The sequence below is a fragment of the Syngnathoides biaculeatus genome, chromosome 14 (genome assembly GCF_019802595.1).
Source record: "Syngnathoides biaculeatus isolate LvHL_M chromosome 14, ASM1980259v1, whole genome shotgun sequence".
Taxonomy (NCBI): Eukaryota; Metazoa; Chordata; class Actinopteri; order Syngnathiformes; family Syngnathidae; genus Syngnathoides; species Syngnathoides biaculeatus.
Window position 1 is genome coordinate 10258261 of NC_084653.1, and position 23437 is coordinate 10281697.

At 40.8% G+C, this 23437-nt stretch overlaps 1 pseudogene; it reads left to right on the top strand.

The window, feature by feature from the left end:
* LOC133512509 (dehydrogenase/reductase SDR family member on chromosome X-like) overlaps window positions 1–23437 on the top strand; it is a 44786-nt pseudogene continuing 21349 nt past the window's right edge.

A 23437-nucleotide genomic window follows, 5' to 3' on the forward strand; every position in this document is an offset into this window, starting at 1 on the left:
ATGTACGTCAAGACGGGCTCAGGTCGAGCGATGACCGTCAGTGACATTGCGGTATAAGAAGCACGCGAGTCTCTTAAGGTCAGGAACCAGCGATGTTTACCTCCATTTGACAATATTGTCCCCCATATCCCGCCTCTCCACTTTTTAGGCTGCAACATTAGTTCATGTTCAGTTCATCTTGGTCTCAGGGGAGGTTTCCACATGGGCATTTTACATCCCACTTAACTGGGTTATCTCTATTTGGCTTCTTTGGAATCTTTCTTGCATTATATCTCCAACTCCCTATCATGAATATTCCATCAACGCTTTTCCTGCATTAAATTCCCTTTGACATCAGGATGTTTTTTTTTCCCCTTCCAGTGCTACATAATGATCTCTTCCACACCCAAATGGTTCTATTGCCCACGCTTAATCGACGTCTCAATATTACAGGCACATTGGAGCCCAGCGCCAGCATGCATGCTGTCATGTGACCCATAAAGCTATTAAATTTCGGGAAAATATGATTGGCATTCTCACATCTCACTTACGAGAGCCCTCAAATCAGGATACTTTACACATTTGCATATATTCCAAAGTGGAGGGTGCGAAGGACACGTCAAGGACACACTGCTTGGATGAAGCAGGAGGCATAACGTTCTATAAAAATTGCTTGTTCATTACCAAATGTCATTTTTTTGCACTCTGATAAGTCTATTCGACGTACATGCGGATGAAAAGAGGGCATAGTGATAGAAGCTGCCTGCAGTTTTGACACCTGCCTGCACATCTACCCATCACTATTTGACTTTTAACAACCTGCAGGCAGTAAACAGCAGAGCATCTCCCAAATGAAGTTTCAGTAGAATATTTTACACCTTGGTGCCACACTGCGATATTTTGAAATCCATTGAGAATTCAATTGCAGCCCCCTGAAACTGTTTAGTGAACGGGAACAGGTCAGGGTTCTTCTGGTAGGTGCCTTCTTTCACTAGATTGCAAAATGATTGCTGTCAGTTTTGAGTGAAGTCACAACCAACATGTGGTACCTTAAATGTTCCCTTTCTTTCTCTCTTTTTCTTTTACACACACAGACACTTGCATAATGTAGCTGTTAAATGACAGCTCACCACCCCACCAGTCTCAGAGTGTCTAATGACAACAAGGACAAAGAGGTGTGTGACAACAGTCAATCTGATTTTAACACTGACCCGGTTTATCTTTGTTGCTCACCTTGGCTGTGGAGTTAGCAGCGTACGTTTAGTAGAAAAAAAAAGATACTTTTATGACCGGCTTGCATGTTTGTGTAGAATGACAGACGGGAAAAAAAAGTAGTGCGAAAAGTTGGAGATAGGTCCATATGTTGTGTGTTTTTGTCAAAATAATAATGTGTTCTTGTGTGCTTTTGTGCGTTTGGAGGACCTACCTTTGTGTGATTTTGCTTTGTGCATGTGTGATTTTCTTCTGTTTTCAAGAGGTTATCCAAACATATTTTATAACACATAGTTAAAGCGTTTGTCTGACAGTTTCAGAACTGGTGTTTGAACCTACACCTCCCACCCCTTGTGTGGTGTTTGCATGTTCTCCCCGTGCCTGCGTTGGTTTTCTCAAGGGACTCTGGCTTCTTCCCACATCCCAAAAACATTGCATTAATTGAAGACAATGATGTGAATGCGAATGCAAATCGTTGTTTATATGTGCTCCGTGATTATCTGGCGACCAATTCAGGACATACCACACCTCTCACCCAAAGATAGCTGGGATAGCTCCCAGCACTCTTGTGACCCTTTTGAGGATAAGCAGCTCAGATGGATGTAGCTCCTACCCCCCATACATAGTTGGTGCCTATCAGAATATCTCACCATTGATACACTTTTATAGAGGTAAGTTCAATCAAGATTGAAGTCATAAATTATGTAAGAGTGAAGGTGAATAATTGAAGTTGCAGGAAGGTGGTACTCTAACCATGATCCAAAGACCGAGAAATATTTTAAACGAAGACTCGTCATTAGTCCTTCCATTTCATTATTAAGATGATCTTCACAAAGGTCGACATGCTTGTGTTTGACCAACAAATGTCAGTTGTCACAAGTGTAACGTAAATGGATTTCTATACTATGAAAAATTTAGGGCTGCCACTGGCTTTGTTCTCATCCATCCATCCATGTGTATTGTCTGTTTGCAGTGTGGGAGTTTGACTATATAGTTCAATGGAAATGTTGGACTTTCAAAGGTGTTCTACAGTGATATTGACCCAAATACAAATCATACAGAGGATTATACGAAGATCTGAAAGCTGATTCTTACATGACTTTGTTGATAGTCCGTGGTTCAATGAAAAACCAAGCAGGAAGAAAAAAGCAAACAAACACAAAGAGGAGACTCGTTTTTTTTTTAGTTGTTTTGTGGTCAATACTTCAACTTGGTGGTCTGTTTTCCCTGCGTAGCTATTTGAGAATATTTTGAACTAACACAAATTACTGTTGTGCCTCGAACTGTATAAGTATCATTCATGTTTCCAATCTAATTATAAAACCTTTTCACTTGAGTGCTTAGGCTCACTTGAGACGAGAGGAGTTGATAGAAGCTGATCCCCGATGAAGGTTTGGTTGGGGACGGAATATTGAATAACAGCAATGATCTAATAATACAATGTGTAGTTGTCACACCGGATCAATAGCTTCCAGCCCTTCACAGTACTCACTAAAATAGTGAGCACATTCAAATTGAAAAAAAAAAAAATAAATAAATAAAATCCTTTAGGACAACCAGCGCTCAGTATTGGGATGGTCAGCTGTACACACATTCTATACAAGCATTCTTGACCACCTCTGATCATACTGCTTTTATAATTTGTATTAAGAACTTGTCATTTTAATTTGGTTGAGTGAATAACTTTCCAAACATTAACTTAACAGGGTGAAAATCAAAAATTAAGTGCTCATTGTGGTTAGTACAATAAATACATGTCTGAGTCTATCAAATGCATCAGGTGATGGTAAAGTACAAATTATGACATTTATTCTGAGTTGGTCTGTCTGTAGCTGTGACTATGAGGAAAGGGAATGCCACACGTCAGGGCCATCACATTGCAGAGAAAGACTCACTGCGCTACACGAAACATTTGTTATTGATGAGAATGGATGTCTGTGATAGACCCTAATGTAAATCATCAGTAATAGCTTACTGTTAGGAAAATTTTTGTCTGTATCGTGAAGGTTAGGAGTTCAAATCTCAGCGCTGGCTTTTCTGTGTGGAGTTTGCATTCTGAACTCCTGAGTATCCATCCGGGATGCACAGTGCAGAGTTAGTGTCATCTGGGATTATTAATTCTAATCAAAATCAGAAATGCACACATGAGTCAAGTTTGAACTCTCAAGTGTGCGTTTATGTGTTTGTTTGAAAATGCCTGCAACTTTACTCGGATTGTAAAGATACTGTATCAGAACGAAAATCCTGATAGTCTTTGAAACGGCAGAACCGGGACACATCCTTCCCAAAACCCACAGTTTGTGCCTTCAGTCCAGATACGTATAGCGAGATGAACTTGGAGTGCTACCATCCATCCCTTTCTATGCATAATAGAAACCCAATGTTTATGTAATTTAGGTAACAAACAAACTAACTGTCATCAAACAGTAAGTAAGTTTCTTTCGGCTTGTCCCTTTCGGGGTCGCCACAACGTGTCATCTCAGATGAACGCACATATGTTTGGCACAATTTTTACACCGGAGGCCCTTCCTGACGCAACCCTTCTCAGGGAGTGGAGGCCCCAGTGGGATACGAACCCACAACCCCTGGTTTATCAAACCAGTGCTCTAACCACTGAGCTACAGGGCCTCAAACTGTCATCAAACAGTAATACACAATAATGCCAGGCTTAATACTTTCATGCTGGGTGGAATTGAAAAACAAAATGATCATTCTGTCCTTAACTTTATCTTTGGTCAAGTCAGGCAGAGAGGCCTTCTTAGATGTCCCAACGTCACAAATATGTCATCACCCTCAACTCAAATTGGCTCTCAGGAAGATAGTTGTCCTGAAGCACGCACACCTCAAAGCCATAAAAATAGATTGCGAGTGACTCAGCCGTTATGTAAAGTCCATCTCTGATAGGGCCGCTTCGGGAGCTTTATGTCAGTTTAGCTGGATGCCACTGGAGATGAGGTGACACATGTCTTCTGTGTCCGAACCTCAACACACTCGCACACACACACACACACACCACACACACACACACACCACACACACACACAACACACACACACACACACGCACACACACGCACACACACAAGCATGCTCAGAAAATACTTCCTTCCTCCTTCCTTTATTTTTCACTTTCAAGTGTATATTCCCAAGTGTGTGTTTCCCGATGGACTAACATGTGACACACCCTGAACACGATGAAATCCCTTCAGGCTAAACTGCTACATTAGTAGCATTTTAGAGCTCACTGGGAGGAAAACACCACTTCAGATATAAATCACATCCGCCACCCCTTTGGCCAGGTAGCCAGTTCAATCCATTCTGGTAAAGACCATACCACACTGTAATATACAGCCAGGATGATAATTGAACTTAAAAAAAAAAAAGAAAAAGGAAAAATAAATCACACACATATCAATTATTTTTCCTATTGCTTCTTTTAAACAGATGGTGATGCGTACTTTCATTATATCATCCACACTAACTTACTGTGGGAACTCTGTAAGCTGTCTTAAAATTAGACTTCTTAATTATCTTCAATAGAAATGTGTTTCCTGTCGTATTAACACTGAGTTAAAGTTATTTATGGCACTATTTCTGAGGTTTTCCCATCCTAAATTAGGAAACACTCTTTTTAGCCACAAAGGGATTTGACACTCATATTTAGCACTGGATAGGACACTCCATCAAATTATTGTTTGACATTATTATTATTATTACCATTAGGGTGGCATGGTGGCTCAACCGTAAAGCATTGGTCTCACAGTTCTGAGGTCTAGGATTCAATCCCATCCCTGGCTGTGTGGAGTTTGCATGTTGTCCCCGTGCTTGCGTAGGTTTTCTCCAGGCGCTTTTCTCCTTCGTTTCATTTTGGGACATCACAATTGTGTCAACTTGACTTCTGCTCACGGAGAGATTGATTATTTGCCTCTCATCAAATGTTCCATGTTTGCACATTCTGAGACCAGTTAAAAGTGAGATCATTGAAAAAAATCAGACTTCCTGTTGATCTGGGCATTCTTGTAATTATTCAATGTGTGGGAAAGGATTAGTATTCATTTTAATACGCAAACATGCATTTTTTTTTTAAACAGACAGCAGTCCATGTGAATGAATTTTTAATTGGCCTCGATTTCCCATGGGATGAAGTATACTTTGTACTAATAAATGCAAACAAGTAAAATACATTCTGAACTCAAACTTGACAAACTGAAGACATTTCACAGAAACATAAATTTGGAATGATCTTAAGTACAGTGAAAGTTTTGGTTGAAGCAGGATTTTATTATGTGAAATGTCTGAACCCAATTTTAAAACAGGGTAATTCAATTTCATATTGTATTCAGCAGAATGGAGGCCCCGTAGCTCAGTGGTTAGACCATTGGTCTGGTAAACCAGGGGTTGTGGGTTCGTATCCCCCTGTGGCCTCCACTCCCTGAGAAGGGTTGCGTCAGGAAGGGCATCCGGTGTAAAAAAAAAAAAAAAAAAAAATTGTGCCAAACAAATGCGTGCGTTCATCTGAGATGACACGGTGTGGCGACCCCGAAAGGGGCAAGCTGAAAGAGACGATTGTATTCAACAGAATATGAGCGGGCGAGAAGATGTTTGCCTGTGTGGGTTTTGTACGGTCACTCCGGTTTCTTCCCACACCCCAAAAACAATTAATTGTGTGTGATTGTTGTCTGTCTCCATGTGAACTGCGATTGGCTGGCAAACAGTTCAGGATGTACCCTACCCATTGACAGCTGTGTAGGCTCCAGAACTTCCGCGACCCTTGTGAGGATAAAAGGGATAAGAAAATGGATGGGTGGATTATTATTATTACATTACAGGGGAAATGCTATTTAGAAACTGTCTGGTTGGCAAACAATTCTTTTTAGAATAAAAGCTACCCCAGTTTATTGATTGAATTATACTGTATGTATTTCTTTCGGCTTGTTCCGTTAGGGGTCGCCACAGCGTGTCATCTCAGATGAACGCTCATATTTGTTTGGCAGTTTTTACGCCGGAAGCCCTTCCTGACGCAACCCCTCTGTATTTATCCGGGGAGAGGGCTGCAGCCTATCCCAGCTAACTTCAGGCGAAGGCAGACTACACCCTGAACTGGTCGCAGATGGTCGCAGGGCAAATATCGACACCCTCATTGAGTGAGAATCAATCCCACGCTGCCTGCACCAAAGGCAGAAGTGTGTACCACTCCACCATCAGTGACAAGATTGAATTACATTGAATATTGAAATATTCAATAAGGTATAAAAATCGAGTTAATTTAGTCAAATTCCTGTCCCTACTTAACATTATGCCATGAATCATCTGAGAGGGAATTACGTGTATCTCATTTTAGTTCCCTTTTTAGTCACACAGCCAAAACGCAACATGTTTATCTGTTGTGTGTGACTGTATGACCAGGTTAAACGGAGGGGGCGGTGAAGGGATATATGCCAAGGAAGCAGAGCGTGCACACAGCACCTTGAAGCCTTTGTGTGTTCAAGCGACCCTGAAATCAGAGATGGAAAACAGAAAGGGACACAAGACTTCTTTGATTTGTTAGGGACTAACAACAGGTTTTAAACAAAAACCATATGTGTGTGCGTGTGTGTCTGTTTGTGTTCCTGTGTGAGAGAGAGAGAGAGCGAGAGAGAGAAAGAATGTGGGAACATTAATGACACATTTAATTGGTGCCAGCAACTATCCCTCCCACTGCTTCTTCTTCTACATCGACTAATGAAAAGTCTTCCACTCCCTGAAGACAATGTGAGGAAAACTGCGATAGGATTTATTTCATGAATTCACACAAAAGCAACTACACAGACAGCCACACACTTGGGTGCACAAACACCACATTCATTCATGTATGCATCTACTGACATGCAAAATAGCTACAGGCAGGCTTGTTTCAAGAAGCTACTACATGCAATGTGACTTTTTTCGAAATAGAAAATACTCTATGCACTTTATTTACATTAATGACTTAACATTCAAACTCATCTGAATTCATGTCCTGAATACCTAAGCCTAGCCCTACTACATATGTCCACTCACTGGCCAGAACATTAGGTACATATGCATAAAGAAATAAGAATTAATACAGATAATCTGACAAACAAAATCTACAGTCAATGTGTTTTTTTATAGTGTTTTGGTAAAAACAGATATACAGTATTCCCCTGTTATTTGCGTGTACTTTATTGGACAAGTCACACAACAACATTTGCAAATGTTGGAACTCAGTGTGCACATAAGGTGCAACACATTGTAAGGCACCATGTCTAAGGTGGCCCCTCGTCTTTTTGGAAGAGAATTTAACACCTTTATGATCCTGAAAATATTGTACATTAAAAAAAAAAACTTGGAGGGGAAAATCTGTAAATATGCAGGGCAGTGAACAGTGACCCTCGAATGGACAAGGGCACATTGTACTGTAAATCCTATAAAGTCTAGTGTAAACAATGCCAAAGATTATCACCCCCCCCCTCCCCGCCACACACACACATGTGCACTTTTGCTGGGTAGTTACCATATCATGCATAAAGTTAACAGGATAGTTTCCCAGCATGTGGGCTATTTCTTAAAAATGAAATAGGTCAAATCTGGTCTAAAGACTTATCCCTAATACGGTGTAGAATTTCCAATTACACCCAATCATTTCATATTCCTATTTACTGTCAGACGCTTTTATATGAGACAAATCTGATACTGTGTGTGAAGCATAGGAGATCCATCTGGTTTTCCTAATCTCTGCTGGAACATCTCTGTGTGGCATTCTGCATGTTCGCATGTTTTTTTTCTGGTTTCCTCTCACATTAACTGGCCACTAGTCCTGGGTGTGACCTGGCACTAGCTCAATGTCAGCTGTGATACCACTTCGCCCCAAATGTGGAGAGTCGTATTGACAGTGGATAGATGGCATATCTGCTGCAATAGAATGTTTGTTATTACAGTACGATTATAATGATGCAGTTCAAATTGTCACCAATTCAAAGCACAACCTGAATAACAAACACTGTAAAATGGAAAGAAACCTTGACTTTTATTATCTTTCTTAAAGCAAGACTTGGTACATTTCTCATGATGGATCAATGGCATCAACGCACTTCATGTCCTGTCCAGTTAGAGCTCTATAATGAAAAATGCAAAAAAGAGATCAGTACAAGCTCTCAAATGTATGAGCAAACATAATTTCTTTCACCAAGCACCACTGCTTGGTCTGATTTTCCTCCTACCACAAAAAGTACCATATTTGAAATGCTACACAGGGTGGGTGCACCTTATTATTCAGTGCACGCTGTCATCCGAAAAATACGGTACTAGATGCAGAGGCTTCATCCCCACCAGCAAAATAGTCTCCTACCAACTGTTGAATTTAAAGACACAGTCACGCTCTGGCCCCTTGTGCTTCTTTTGACTTTAAATTGTAGCATCCCCTGTGGAGGTTTCTGCATGCTCATGTGCTGTCTTGTTAGTGTCTGAGCTGGAACTCCATTCCATGAGACTGTAACGATGTCTCTGTGAGAAACAGCCCAAAAAAAATAGAAACTTGTAAAAAAAAAAAAAAATCCTCACTGTCACAACCTCTGAGTATCTGTGATTAAATCTATAAGAAAACAATCAACAGATCTCGACCATCATATTCAAACACACAAGAAAAGGCTGGCCGCATTTTTATGCATGTTATTTTGAGGTTGGGGAGTTGGGGTGGGGGTACCAAGAGAGGAACTGTGGTACTGCATGCGCAAGTCTGGTGTGGCGGAGAAATATGTTAGAGTAGTTCAGGACATCTATGAGGGCAGCAGAACACCGGTGAGATGTGCCGTAGGTGTGTCAGAAGAATTTAAGGTGGAGGTGGAACTGCATCAGGGTTCTGCGCTGAGCCCCTTCCTGTTTGCGGTAGTAATGGATAGCCTGACAGACCAGGTTAGACTGGATTCCCCTTGAACCATGATGTTCGCAGATGATATTGTGATCTGCAGTGAAAGGAGGAAACAGGAAGAGAAACAATTGGAAAGATGGAAGTATGCACTGGAAAGGAGAGGAATGAAAATTAGCTGAAGTAAAATAATATATGTGCGTGAATGAGAGGGGCGGAGGAGGAAGAGTGAAGCTCCAGGGAGAAGAGATAGCGAAGGCATCAACTACAAAATTAGCGATACATCAATTGAAATATAGTTGGCCCTTGCCCATTCGTGGTTCACTGTTCGCGGCCCTTCATATTCGCAGATTTTGGTCTCCAAGTTTTTTTTTAAATTTAACATATTTTGCATCACACATCTATAAGCAGAATAAATGTGCATGTGTAGGCAGGTCATTACTGACGATCTTGTTCACACTCACGATGTCACATCGAAACTAAAATTCTCACAGCAAAGCAAACAGAATAGCAAAAATAGCAAATAATAAAACAAATGAAAAAATAACTCGAGAAATAATTGACAGAAAAAATGCAATTTCAACACTATATACATGTTCCCCGTTCTAACTAAATTATTTCAGACAAAAATCCATATTTAGGCCTTTTTCATCCAAACATTTTGGTCCCTGAAATTTTGGTCCATCATTATGATCCTTATAATACCTAATGTAACTCTGTATGAAATAGTGAAGCTTGCATTCATTCTCACCAGCAATGATCGTCATGGCAGGTTCAATTCAAATGAAAGAGAGCGGATGACAAGCCTGATCAAAATATCCCCATCTCTTAATTTCCCACCCATGTCATCTTTCAGGTCACATTGCCCATTTTAATGGCATAACACTTGTTTGATGAATTATGTTTCACAATGATAATCAGACATCGAAGGACACAACATCACTATAAATACTTAGCCGCCCCAAAGTTGTAGATGCTAGAAGATGCGGTGATATGGAAACACAGCCAAGCTGTTTTCTATGTTTAAATTGGTAAAGTTGAGCTATCTATCAAAGAAAAGCTTTGTGAGAAGTCATATGAGAAATCCATCTGTTTAAACTGCCAGACGTAAAAGATGAAATAGAATACCATGAAAAAGGACATTGTGGCATTTCCAATACAAAATCATTTTGAAAACCCGGTAAAAGGACTTTTGAGATTATGACAAAATATGATAGAAAGAGGCCTCTTACAATCATAATAAGCAATCAATAATCAATTGACTATCGTGAAAACCATGTGGCAATTTTGGTTGAGAATCATCATGTACTCACATTTTTAACGCACACACAAACACTCATCATCATGTCCAGTGGCGGTAATGCAGCCTCGATTTACAAAATGAGACAGGTCGGGTTTTGGAGCCAGCCAGTGGTTGTCATAAAAACTAGGTGACTGTTGGAGCTATTTTGATGCAGTTCACATATTGTTTACATCACACACCCTCCTGTCAAGTCCTATTTCCCGTATGCCTCCAAGTATGTGCCTGCGTGCGCGCGTGTGAGTGTGTGTGGGGGGGGGGGGTGCAAGCGAGCTAGAGGGAGAGAGGGAGAGAGATAGAAAGAGAGAGAGAGAGAGAAAAAGAGAGAGAGAGAGAGTATGGAGAGCTGTCTCCCTGACGTTCCATCATCCCAAATAATCATCCCACAGTCAAGCGTGAGATGCAATTTCCTTTAAACAATAGCAGGCTGGCTCGCCTCGCTGACCCTCAACCTCTCAGGCTGCGAGAGAGCAAAGACACAAACACACACACACATATGCAAACACACGCACACACCCAAAGACTCACACACGCATACACAGCCTCAGCTCACATAAACAGCAACACGTGTAAAGGCAAAAATGAGCCTTTTTTTTCTACACAGTCTCTTGCTGTAAATTTAAAAGGCTCCGAAATTAAATCATTTTTGGACCCATGTCCTCAACATTGTTAACATCGATTGTTGGTGAGACAAAATCAACCATCCTTTTACTGAGAGGATGAAAGTAAAAGGATGCTGAATAACCCCATGTATGTCCTTAAGAGAAATGGTTGAAGAATTTTGGCTGCCCTAATTTGAGTGCCATGATAATTCAGGTGGCTCCTGCTCAGCACGCCAATCACAATCCAGCCTGGCGGTAGGTTGTCTGTTCACATTTGTGCTAATGCCTTGCAGCATCCATTTTCTTAAAATACTTGCCATTGACTGTAACGATGCTCTTATTCTGTCTCCTTTTATGCCAAGCACGCTGCTCTCCAGCGTATCTGACAGTCGCAACGTCCAGATATAACATTCATGACACCTCAGTGACCATTTGTAGTCCTTGGAGATTTTTTGGATCGTGTCAGTGCGGTGTACATTAATTCTGCGTTCATAACTTGGATGACATTGCCATGGCAGAACATAAAAATTGAGGCTGCCCTCGGCCAAGGCTAAACTGTTGAGGAAGATGAAATACAGACTGGACTCCCAGAACATCACAAATGTTTAACTGAATTTAAAAAAAATTGAAACATCTTAATGAATGCAATGCAAATGGTAAATAGGCCAGATTAATTACGGAGCTGCCGTACATGGCCTGCAGACTATACGATGTCCATCTCTGCCCGAGATGATGGGGGGTGAGTGTGTGTGTGTGTGTGTGTGTGTGGGGGGGGTGTTCAATGAGACACACAACATGACACCCACCAAACCCTAGTCTGTCTGGCTGTCCAGGCCACCAAAAGCGAGGCGTCCGGCTGGACAGGTCAGGAAGACGACCAAGACGCCAAGCACCAGGATCCCCACGGGGGGATTCGGGTGGACGTCCTCGGGGAGGATCCCAACGGCGAAGCAGGAACCAGACCAAAGCATGCAACTGCTCCGGATGAAAGCCTCCCCAGACGCGGCCGCGAGACAACTGGGCATCGGTCGCCGCCCCAGCTCGGTCGGAAGGTGGCCAGGGGCCGGTCGCCAACAAGGCTTCATCATGAGCCGGGCGGGAATCAGTCCCTGCCGAGGCTAGGTCATGAAGCGGTTGGGAATCATTAGGAGTGAGGAGGATGACGGAGAGAAGGACCAAAGGCATGACCGCCACGATCACCATCACAGCCATCCCTATGCCCTTCCAGTTCCGGGGTGGACCATCTGAAGTCCCCAGATCCTGTCGCAGTCGAGACGGGGACGTAGCTCGGCTGGTTATCTAATCCTCGTCGAACCTAGGCCGTGAGGACCGCCAGTTTGGCGCTCTGCCGCTCTATTTCCGCCCGCATTTCACAATAGAAGACCTCGTGATTCTCGAGTCGCAGCACCTCGGGATTAGCGGACTCCTCCTCCCTCTGAGCTGGAAGTTTCGCCACCAGCTCCGCTGGTTTGGCCATTGCCGGTGGGGAGTGGATGGACGAGGACCGTCTCTGTTGCCGCGCAGCAGGATGCACGCGGGAGCACCTGGCCTGGGCGTTTCCTCTGGCCGCCACGCGGAGAACCCGGGTAGATAGCCAAGCGGGTTACCAAAAACGGATTGGAGGACTTGGACCTACCGGGCGAAGACCCTCGGGAGATGGAAACACGGGGAGGTGAAACAAACTGACTGGGATTAAAGATAGGGAGAGGAAATTCACAGTCGTGATCTGAATCGTAGTCGGGCTGCCGGTCATATAAATCATGGTCTTCCTCAAAATCCAAAAAATCAGAGTCCAAAAGAATACAAGGTGGTGAGCGGTATGTGGTCGGGACATAATCATGACACGCAGGCGGTGCATGTGACAGGGAAGACGCGAGTGACATCATGGAGCCTACCCGGATAGGACAGGCTTGGTCCTTCGGCAGTCGGTTTACCGTGCGTCGGTCCCGTGGGTGCCGGGTCTTTCCTGCTGGGTCCTGGTTTGGCCAGATCGTTCTGTCACGACCCATCGGTACGGTGGAGGACCCAAATGCAGGACTCCGGAGACACAGAGGCAGTTTGGGAAAAGTGTTTATTTAGTCCAAAGTCAGGGATCAGGCAGACAGTCAAGTGGAGCAGCGGTAGTCAGGACGTCGGGCGTAGAGAGCAGGTCCGCAGACAGGCAGGGGTTGGTACATGGGAGATCGATCAGAGAAGGCAGGAGTATCAAAGATGTCAAACTTACGGGGTCGGTCCGAGGACAAGCGGAAGTCGGTATACCAGGGTTCACGATCAAGAATCAAGCCAGGACTGGACCAACAGGACCATGACAATTCTGTGAGCTCACTTTGAATAATCACAATTTACTCTATGGGATTTAGCGCGCAGGATCACTGCATTTTTGGAAATGCGAGGTTATTTATGTACATATTGAGGGCACCTCTGTTTTAAAAGAATAGAGGGAATCTGTTGGTACACAAGTGGAATTAGTGTGTGACGGAAGACACTCATCTTTGTGGCATGGCTGCACCGAGTGTCAAACGAACCTTCCCTTTACATCCATCATATTACTTCCCTGTTCTCACTGACAGTCTTATTGCCTGCTGCCCAAGAGATCATTCGTGATTGAAGAAACAGACCGACCGGTTTGAGCTGTCATTTCCTAAGCTGTCCTCTAAGCGTGTATCAGGCAGAAGCAGGACCGCTTCTATTCTATGTGCATTTGCTAGTGTTGTTCTCTCGTGGGATCATGTCGACTGTCTAGTCTCGTAATTGTACAATTGGAATCCTTTACAGAGCAAATTCACGTCACACACACACAAATTAAAAGTAAAAAGGAGAGAGGTATTAATGTTCATAAAACTTCACAGGTAATTCAACTTTGATGATTTCTGGAAAAAAGGGAGGATACAGCACTTTTAGTGTACGCTTCTTTTAACCGTGTAGTCATTCATGGTTTTACCAAACTTACTTTTTAAAGCATGAAATCAACTGCTTTATCTCATAAAACTTTGGCGAAGCTCTGGATGAAAGTGGAGATTTAAAAAAAAAAACATTGTTCTCTTTAAAGTCCCTACAAACTTTTCAACCTGAGAATTTGAATCTTATCGTCATCCACATTTGTGTCATCACCATCTTTCAGCACATAACATCAACTGTTTAAACTGGAGGTGTAACTCTTTCTTTTGTGAGGGGTACAGAAAAGTCAAAGGATGTAAGGGCCAGTTGAAATAACTGGAAAGTCTTCCAGATTAAACATGCTAAAATCCACCTGTAAAGCAATTAAGGATTGCTTATATATGAACTTTTTTTTTTTTTTTTTGAGAACTGCTACTGCGTGTCACAGCTTTCTGATAGATTTGATAAAGCAATTAGTTTACCATTTTACAAGATTTTGGCGTGGCCTACAACATGTTTTGACCACCCCACCCCCCAACCCCCACAGCACCTTCAAAGAGGGCCCCCTTCAAAAATAATTTATCAATTGGTGGAGATGCGGTCAGAGTTTTGTGCACTGGTGCATTCGCCTGAGTTCCGTGCAGGCAACGTGGAATCTTTTCCTGCTGAGTGATTGTGTAAATATGAACGAGTTAATGGTTGTCTGTATTTCTGACTTACTGGCTACCGGTTTAGGGTGTATCCCTCCTCACCGCGCCCGCAGTCTGGAAGGCAACATTTCAGTTCACCTGAAACCCTAATGAGTGGTAAAGAAAATTGATGGTTGGATGTTACCATAAAATACTGTATATTTCACAAAACAGAATATAGTTCTGGAACTAATCCCAGCTGTTATCTGGCAGGAGCAGGGTCCACACTGAACTGGTTGCCAGCCAATTGCAGGGTACATGAAGACAGACAACAGTCACACTGACAATTATACCTAGGCGCAATTTAGTCTCCAATAAATACCTGCTTTTGGGATGTGGGAGGAAACCGGAATCCCCGGAGAAAACCCACGCAGGCATGTGGAGAGCATTCAAACTCCACACAAGCGGTGCTGGAATTGAACTCCGGTCCTCAAAACTGTGAAGCCAACTCTTTCCAGCAATTCCACCGTGCCACCAATTCACAAACATTTCTTAACTTTTAAAATAAATACTCTAAGAATGACCTGACCAATCAGCCTATTTAAAAAAATAAAGATAAAACGTAGCCTATTTGATCTAAAGATTGCCCCTGCCCTCTAATTTTGAAATTCACTTATACTACTGAGAAGATGAAAGACTGGGGGAAACAAAGAAAAAAAGTTGTCTTAAAGTTTGACCTACTGTTGAAATAGTCATAAAATCAAGTACATTGAAAAACGTCTTGATGTCAAGTATTACGAGGAAGAACACAAGAGTTGACATTTTTTTCAACTTCATATTGGAACCTGTCCTGCACACACACACACACACACCACACACACACACACACCACACACACACACACACACACACACACCACACACACACACACACACACCACACACACACACACACGCACACGCACGGGCACGGGCACGCGCAAGCACACAGGCTCTTCGCTGCTCGTCTCTGCCAGCTCGGCGAGACCAAAACAAACAAGCTAGATAGAATGTTCTCTCCCGTGTGGTTTCGGCGAACAAGCCTTACCTGCTCGGCTTGAGGGTTCTTGTGCTTCAACTGTCCAGCAAACGTTTCAAATTGCCAGGTTGGTTCCGTTTTACTTTCTGTTGCCGGTTCGTATTCAACGGCTCCCTCTCGCATCCAACAAACACTTCCAGTGGCCTTGCTAAATTATCTAATTTGCTTTTTACTAGATATTGTTCATGCCGAATATGAGATAAAAGCATATTAGTTATAATTCCGTTAGATGCATGATCTGTGGCCGCGTACGTTTTGGTTGTGACGGACTGTGAAGTTTAAATGGTCTTTTTTCATTATGCAGTTTCGTTTGAACTGGAGCACAAGACGCCCATTGGTTTCCAGTCTGTGATTTACCACCCAATCGGAGCATAGTTATTGCAAAGGGAGTCCTCCTCTTACAACGGGGTTCCGTTTATACGACACCGATGTAAACAGTTTTGTACGGTACATACTGGTGTCCTGAAGTTCTCATACTTTTCACACAAACTAGTACCGTCTTAGTTGTTCTTGTAGTAGGCCTGCCAGATATAATAAAAATAAGCTTTTATTCTTAAAAAGTACAGCTTGAAGATTACTTTATTGACATTGTCACTTCACATGGCTTTGAAATAGTCCTTAACATGATGTAAACATCTTCCTAATCTGGTGACATTATATCTGATAACAGTCTGTCCTTTTCTGCCTCTCCCAGCGATGCCCCGACAAGATGGCAAGGTTGCCATAGTGACGGGAGGAGGCAGGGGAATCGGCTATGAGGTCCCCCGCCCCATGGCCAAGCTGGGGGCACATGTTATCATAGGTACAGTATCATATTCCACGTTGCCGCCATGCAAAGAGCATGAGCAGAGAAGATAAGCGAGTAAACACACATTTGACAGCGGTTTCAGATATTGGTGTCCATCTTTTTACACTCAACTCCATAAATTCTCTCTATTTACTGAATTTACAACATAATAGTTGTAATTTTAATCATAGTAATCCTTATATCCTTATATAATCTCCAAAGTACTTTTTTTCCAACACTGATCATGTGTTTTCTAAATAGGACAATAAACATAACGAAGCACAGGATAAATTTATGAATTTAACACAGCAATAAATTAAAGCGCTGGGGGGATAAAGGTTGCAATAATAAACTCAAGTATGCTTAAATGACAAGTCGACAGTGGCAGTGTCCTGGTTCACTCATTTTCTTGACTCATAAACCCTTTCATCTGTAGATGCTTATAAACCATAATTTAGAAATGTGAGTCAGAATAGTCTTTCCTCATGCTCTTGTATGTCCAGGAAGGTTTTGGAAACTTTTTTTTCCCCCTGCCTGCAGGGATTTTCTCCGGGCACTCCGTTTTCCTCATACATCCCCAAAACAGGCATTCATTGGAGACTCCAAATTGCCCTCAGGTGTGATTGTGTGAATAGCTGTTTTGTTTCAGTGTGCCCTGCGATTGGCTGATAACCATTTCAGGGCGTTACTGCCCGAAGATAGCTGGTATAGGCTCTAACACTCCCGTGACCCTTGTGAGGATAAGTGGCCATTCCATCACATTTTATATTAATTTTAGATTTGGAAAACAGAAGAGATGAGAACAACAGTAAAGACAAGTGGAAAATAGGCCCCAGAAAAAAAAAAAATTGTTGATTTTTGAGGACTGATGCCCAAGTAATTTTATATTCTTGAGGGTTAGCTGCTATAGAAAGTGGATTTTACGCCAAATGTCTTTTTTTTAAAAGACTAAGAGTGATGCAGAGATGTTGCCATGTCAAATTTGTTCGCAAATATCAATGTCTTCTCTTTCTGAAACCATGCTGAAAGGCTACTCTTAACTTGTTGCAAGGCGCTTCATTACAATAAGGCCTTCTGTATCCCGATCAGATTTAGCTCTGTCCTCTGCTAGTTTCTTCAAAGTGGTGCGCTCCATGTTTCAGTTAATTACACTGGGAAAGTATGCATTTTGTTCCTCAGATTTGTTTGGAAAGGAGTGACATTTTTATAGTAATCATTTTTGCATACGTTTTAACAAAACATTTGAATCATTCCATAACATTTACCGTAATTTCTTGAGTATAATGCATCCTGAAGTCTAATGCGCACCCCCAAAATTGACCTAAACAAAAATCAGGAAAACCCTTCTACCATTGTACAATGCCACCACCAATTTGCTGCTACCCATATGCTCAGATTATTAGAAATGATCTGTATTTATAGTTTGTTAGGTTTGTACTTGTATTGTTTTTCAAAAATCTGTCCGTACAACAATTATTAATAATAATCATTGTGCATGTGCTGATGTAGCGGTGATATAATTTCGGGACAGGCCATGGACACGCTTGTCCTGGTCCCTGTAATTGTCAGAAGAGAATCTCTCAACCAAGTAAAATAAATGCTCAATGATGGCACAACATTTTATTAATACTGTTGATTACACAAATTACATTCTTAAAAATATAAACTATTTAACACTGTTTTATTTAAACATTTTTTTGCATTAAATGTTTGTGCATAAAACGTTTGTGCATAGTGCAGTCTCTCCACTACATTACACATCATTGGCCGATCCTTCAAAAGAAACAATCCGAAAACAATCTATAGTGGCCACCTTTGGCGGATCGCTGTAGAACTCTTGCATTGCATCATGAACATCCCATTTTGCTACCACTGCACATCATCTTTTATGGCATCCATGGCATTTATTTGGAAACATTTTTTTAACCCCAAGAGTTTGGATTACGCAGTGCAACCTCTCACCCTCCATTCGGCTCCAATCGGTAGCATCTTTCACTACGGCGTCAGGTGGGTATCAAAACAACGTGAAACGATTGTAATTGGCACATTAAAAAAAAGCGAGCATTTCAAATGTGTACGTGCCCATGACGCTCGTACTACGTAGTTTGAGCTCACGTTGTTTTGATACCCACCTGAAGCCATTGAGCTATCGTTGTTTCGGACTGCCGCGCTACTTATGGGTTGGCGCCATCATCGGCACGAGTGATGACACATTTCTTTTAAAAGCAGCTGCACAACTAGCCATTGTAGTCGACATTTTCTGTCTTAGTTTAAGTTAAAACAAACTCATGGGGAATCTTTTCTGATCTTTGGTGCAGTAGAAACAAGCATGCTACGTTAACGATCGGAAAATGCAACCTCCCTGAAGAGGTTAGAGAGTTCCGGTTGGGGGTGCACGTTACCGTAATAAATATAAATGTGTAACATAAGACATCGAATATCATATCAAAATGTATATGCATAAATTTTTTACCACTCTATGTACCTGTACAGGACTATACAATGTGATTGTATTTTCTATTTTTCATCCATACCTAAATGTAATGCGATAACTTTAACTAAACTTTTTGAAAATATTTTTGGAAAAATTATTTTCGAGAAATTACGTTATTTTGAATAGGTCCACTTTGACTGATTTGATTTGTCTAAAATATCCTTTTTCCTTTTCATAAAAGATTACTTGGAGTATTAGCCTCACCACACATTAGCATTAGTTTGAATGTACTCAGGAGATTGATGTTACGTCGTTTGCTTTCATTACATAGTGACATTCCCAAAGAGCAGTGACTTTACCTTTTTGTATAGAATACCAAGATGAAGTGAATAAAATGAATACTGAAGAATATGCTCTGTTTATAAATGCAATAACATATCAAATGCCCTTGCAAGAAGGCCAGCTATAGTATTTTTTATTCATTGAATGATTTCATCCTTAACCCCTCACAATAATGTACAGTACTACACTATTTCCCACTGTTAGAATTAGAATAGGTTAAACGAGGAGATTTTAATCCATATTTAATAGTTTAGCTAGCAACCCAGGTTACTTTCGACGAGCCATCATTTACCCTCAAAGAGCATAAAAAGGTACTGACCACATATGTTGTCCTTCCTGGATTCATTCAAAACAACTGAGAAATTATAGTTAGATTTTAGTAAGAGCTAAAGCAAAACATTCCCTCTTGTCTTTAGCTTCCCAAACAATGTTGGTACATTTTATATCAAAATTTTGCATTTTTATTCTACGTTTACCTTTTGACTGCATTAAGTATTAAGTCCATGCATAAAATATTGAGATGAATCATGCGGGACCTTTCCAACTCCAATTTTCCAGACAAAGGCTTGAAAAATTTGTGACGCCTCATATCTCTCCACTTCAAGGTTAACTCAACATTCTCAATTCCAATCACAAGCTAGGAAACAAACAGTTTAGCAGTAGTCATTCAGTCTGCGTTTATTGAAGTCAGTGTCAGAGTATCCTTGAAGATGAAAGGGAACACAAATGAGAGTTGATCTGCGGGTATGATTACACACACACACACACACACCACACACACACACACACACACACACACACACCACACACACACACACACACACACACAAAATCCATACCTGAAGAAGTCTAACATCTGTTGTAGTCTCAAAAATTCCAGTAGAGATTGAAGCTGCTCCCTCAGCACCATCCTTTTATCCTCCAATGAGGTGAGAATGTTCATGACAACGTGGATGTAGATGCCTCTCCTTTCAGAGAGGGATGCACATTTCGAGTGGGGTGGGAGTTTGGAAAGATAACATTTTTTGTTTTAACAACTGCATGATATACTGTATCAATATCAAAGGACTGAAACACCATCAATAGAATGATGAGATGAAAGTGAGATTGAGCACATGAACAAAAAAACAAAACAAAAAAACAACAACGATGAAGGATTAAAGGCTAGTGGTACCTAGAGATAGACGTTTTTCAACGTCCACTCTTGTAACTCAAAACACTATCTCAAATCATCTTTCCCCATTGAAGTGAATGGAAATGTCATTAATCTGTTCCAGCTGCCCCCTCAAAACAAATGGCACTGTAATAGTGTCCTTAATAAAAACATGTAATAAAATTTGATTTAAAAAAACTAAACAGTTTGTGCATCATTAGTTGCAGTCTAATTCATTTTGCTCCTGTCTTGACCACCAGGAGGCAGTAAAATACTCTCATGCAGACGCAAAGAATAAACCTTCTACTGCTAGTGCAAGTGACTGGAAGATGGTGTAATAGCGCACATTTTTCACAGACGATAAAGAATACATGCCTGCCAGTCTTGTACCATCTGTCGCCATTTGTTTCACCACTATATTTGTCCAAATAGCCATTGCTTCTAAAACTGTCCAACTATCACTGCTAACTGTTAGCATGAGATTGGTGTTATGCATTCATTGTTAGCATTAAGTGGAGTTTCCTAAGACATAGCTATAAATACACATTTAATTCTCTGTTTTATATTGCATTAAAAAGCTTTAAGCTTGTTTTTGATGAGTTGTTTATTTGCCAAACTGCTGCATGTGAAGGGAGTTAAGTATAGTCCACTGCCACATAGACCGCGCATATCTCAAGTTTGCGCTCACAAGTCAAAGCGCAAAAAAAAAAAAATCAGGCAAAGGACTGATATCTCAAGTCACCACTGTACATGTGTTGAGTGATAACTTACCTATACACAATTAATACAGTTTCAATATATTCAAATGATGAATGAAGCACATGTTCATTCTTCTTGTTTCTTATACAAGCTCACATTGAGGTCTTTGTCATACATGCTACAGAAACTCAAAATGAAAGAATATATGGACCTGATGGCCACTTTGGAGCCCGTAGCATCTTTCTACACTATGTCTGAATTTAACTTTTTTTTTTTGATACTCTGATATTATTGTTGACTTGCTGTGTTGTGGTGTTTGTTAAATTGTACAGAGCAGCCAGTGCAGAGTTGGGTGTAATATTTTTATACATTATGAATCTATTCCCTTTATAATTCTATGGGATGTCACACTTGATGTCACCTCTTGGGTCCTTGGAAAGATAGCCTTGAAATTAATGATTTCCCTGAACGTCTCCGAACCCATGTAATTGGAAATTTTCATCGTTTTTGGGATATATTGCTTTTAGACGTCTCAGATCCTTAAGGGCCAAAGTATTGATTTTGTTCAACATTCATTAAGAATCTCATTGTTTTTTAATGAGAATGCAAGTTAATAGGTACAGTACATGTTGTTGGTGCTACAATGTAATGACTATCGTTTAGGAATGATCCTCTTTTCCCGTGCCATGCTATAATGAACTCAGAATACCGGTAGTTGCCATACACATTGCATAGTTTCCTTTCACAAATACCCAAATAATCTAATCCCACTAACACAAATTGACTATCATTTGACTTCATTGAGATTTGCAGAGAACATTCAAGATGCTGTGTGAGTGTTTTGCTTTCCCCTTCAACATCCACATTTACTTTGGAAATATGCCTCAATTTTCACCCAGTAATCAGTCCTTGCAAGCAATGACAGATGACCTCCGTTATGCTCAGAAAGGAAGTACACAACGTCAACGTCGGGATGTGCAACATCCTCTCACTATTGGATTTATTGGGCAAAACCAATGCAGTACAGTATAATTCAACAACCACACAGTAAATCCTCCTTTTCTGACAAATATAATCTTCAACACGCTTTTTGAGGAAACTCTTAGTCCCTGTAAGTTAGAGTTTAGTTGTCATTTTCCCTGTGCAGTTTTTAAATTTCCAAACTTCCGGGGATTAATTAGTTGAGTCAGCGTTTAACCTATTTTTCCATATCAATAATTCTGTTCAAACATTTAGGATCCATGTCCTTTCTCAAAGCAATGGAAATATTTATTTAGAATTATATCTGACAAAAGTGAGTACTTTTATTACATCTCTTTATCAAAGTTTTTTTCTTGAAGTTTTGGAGGGTTATTGTTTATGAAAATATCTAACTCCTTTCAATTTTATTTCCAATTTGGGGTAATAAGAGTTTTAATCAGCATTCTCATTAACATTTGGCCCATTAGCAAATCTAGATCAATGAATCTTCCATGTGGTCTGTGTGTGACTTTAGCAAGACACCACCCTGAGGAGCCCTGCCTGAGCAACAGTACATCAGGCTAAATGATGCTGTGTCCTTGAAAAGGCCTGCAGGATAATCCATGATTTGTGCGTCTGAGTGTTTGTGTCTATACCCTGTTGAAGTGTAAATGTAAATTCCCACGCTGGTTATTCATCAGTTTTTTGTCATCCTCTTAATAAAGTGATTCTGCTTTGAAAATTTGCAACCTGGATATTTTTGATATAACAGAATGAGTATGAATGGCCTGTAAATGACCTGGCAATTAGTGTGAAAAACAAACTAAAAGACAAATAATCTCAAGTGCTGCTTCTTTTGAAAATTTGTCCCCTGTGTCTTTGATATTCCCATTTCTCCTTTAAAGAAGTATACTTCGTTTATATGCAGACAATCTCTTTTAAATGACTGGCGCAGAGTTTGGCTGTGACCAGGGCTTTAGTGGATGTTAAAAATGGAATCTGTAATGTTTTATAAAAGTAGTAAGTACGTACTGTAATTTTTCGAGTAGAATGTATCCTCAAGTATATTGCGCACCCCCAAAGTTGACCTAAAAAAAAAAATCTGGAAAAATGTTCTGCGCACCACAAATTTGCTGCAATCCATATGCTCAAAACATTAGGAATTATCTGTATATTTATTTTGCTAGGTTTGTACTTTTATTCTTTGTACTTGTATTGTTTTTCAAAACATCGTCTGTACAACAATCAATAATAATAATCTTTGTGCATGTACCGATGCACCGGTAATACTGTATATATCTCGGGACAGGCCACATGACATGCTTGTCCTGGTCACTGCAATTGTCAGAGCAGAATCCCTCTATGAACTAAAATAAATGATCAATGATGGCATAACATTTTATTAATACTGTTGATAACACATACTACAGTTTTAAATAAACTTTTTTACAATGTTTAACTTTTTCACTTTTTTCCATTACATATTTGTGCATAAAACATTTGTGCATAGTGAGGTTTACCCA